Source organism: Chiloscyllium plagiosum, chromosome 13, assembly GCF_004010195.1.
Source record: "Chiloscyllium plagiosum isolate BGI_BamShark_2017 chromosome 13, ASM401019v2, whole genome shotgun sequence".
Taxonomy (NCBI): Eukaryota; Metazoa; Chordata; class Chondrichthyes; order Orectolobiformes; family Hemiscylliidae; genus Chiloscyllium; species Chiloscyllium plagiosum.
Window position 1 is genome coordinate 6832668 of NC_057722.1, and position 1498 is coordinate 6834165.

Here is a 1498-nt window from a genome sequence, read left to right on the forward strand (position 1 = left end):
GACTGCAGTTGCTGGAGAAGGCCACCTTGTGCCTGGTCTCTTAAAAAAAAAATGAGTTGGAAATCGGTGCCATATGTATTTTGGTCCCACTGCCAGCCTGTTTTCACTGCAAAAAATGCTGGACATCACATTGTGCTAGGCAGCATCCGCAAAAGGGGAATCAAGCTAAGGTTTCTGATGAAAAGTCATCTAGACCTAAAATGTTTGCTTTCTTTCTTTCTGGATGCTGCCTGACCCACTGTGATCTCCAGCACTTCCTTTGGTTTCAGTACAGATTCCAGCATCTGCTCCTATTTTCACTGCATCCTGACACACTGGGCCCGACCGACTGAAGGAGTACATTAGAAAAACCGTCTGAAATTTAATACATTCTTGAGAATTGAGACAAATGTGTTTCTTATGTTTGATAGTTATTACTGCTGCTAGCTTGATTGTTGCTGTTTTCTTGTCGAAGCTGTTTTATCTGATTTCTTTCAATAAATTTGACTTGGAGAAAACAGCATGTGTTTTTTTTAAAAATGCAAATCTTCAGTGCAGCTACGTATGTTGGGTAGGAGAAAATCAAATAGTGGGGCAAACAAGTCACTGCAGTGAGAGGGTGGTTGGAAATGCTGTATATCACTGGTCGTGCTCACAGTATCTGCCTAAGTTCTTGGTGGGAATGCAATTAATGGTGAACATTACCAGTTGAGGAAAGGCCAGTCTGTGTTGTACTGGACTTATATAATTGCCATATTGCAGTGTCAGTAGGAACCACAGCCCACAGCAGCAGCGTTATGGTTATTTACCGACAAGATCTGTGCACTGGAACGGTCTCCCCTCTCTATTCCTGCTCTCTCTCATCTTTCCTCTCGTCCAGCGCTCGCTTTGCTCTTCCTCCTCCCCCATGTTCGCCTTCCCTCTCCTTCCTTCCTTCCTTTCCTCTCTCTCTCTCTCCCTCTTTCCTAGACGCTGGAAGTTTGAGCTCTCTCTGATCCTGAGCTCATTTCCTGTCGGTGTTACGGAGCGGATCGCAGGGTGAGTGAGTGAGTGAGAGAGAAAGAACTGGGGATGGAGGGAGGGAGAGAGAGAGAGAGAGAGACAGGGAAGGATAGAGGAGGTGGGAAAGAGGGAGTGAAAGAGGAGGAGGGGGAGGAGAGGGATAGAGGCAGAGGGAATGTGAGGGAAGGAGTGTGAGACCGCTCTGGGAGCAGCCACCCTGGAGAGAGAGAGAGAGAGACAGAGAGAGAGAGAGCTTAGCCCCCCGGAAGGTTGCTGTGATTCTCCCTCCAACCCCCCCGGGCTACACAATAACTTATTCCACCCCCCACCCCGCGACAGCCATCCTCCCTCCTCCTTCATCATCCTCCCTCCTCCTTCATCATCTCTTCCCTCTCTTTCCTAACATCCCTGACTTTGCCCCCCCCGATTTCCTCCTTCCACCCATTTATTTCCCCTTCCCTCCAGTTTCCCCTCCCTCCCTCTCAGTTCCACTTCACTCCCTTTCATTTCCCCTTCT

General features: G+C 48.5%; 1 protein-coding gene across 2 annotated transcripts in view; it reads left to right on the forward strand.

Moving 5' to 3' along the window:
• Window positions 1-605: 605 nt before the first annotated feature.
• Window positions 606-1498, forward strand: part of LOC122555728 (zinc finger protein DZIP1L-like) — a 148178-nt gene continuing 147285 nt past the window's right edge. For both annotated transcript variants that reach the window (XM_043701783.1, XM_043701784.1), the window contains exon 1: window positions 606-1017. The gene's annotated coding sequence lies outside the window, so the exon portion shown is untranslated. The remainder of the gene's footprint in view (window positions 1018-1498) is intronic.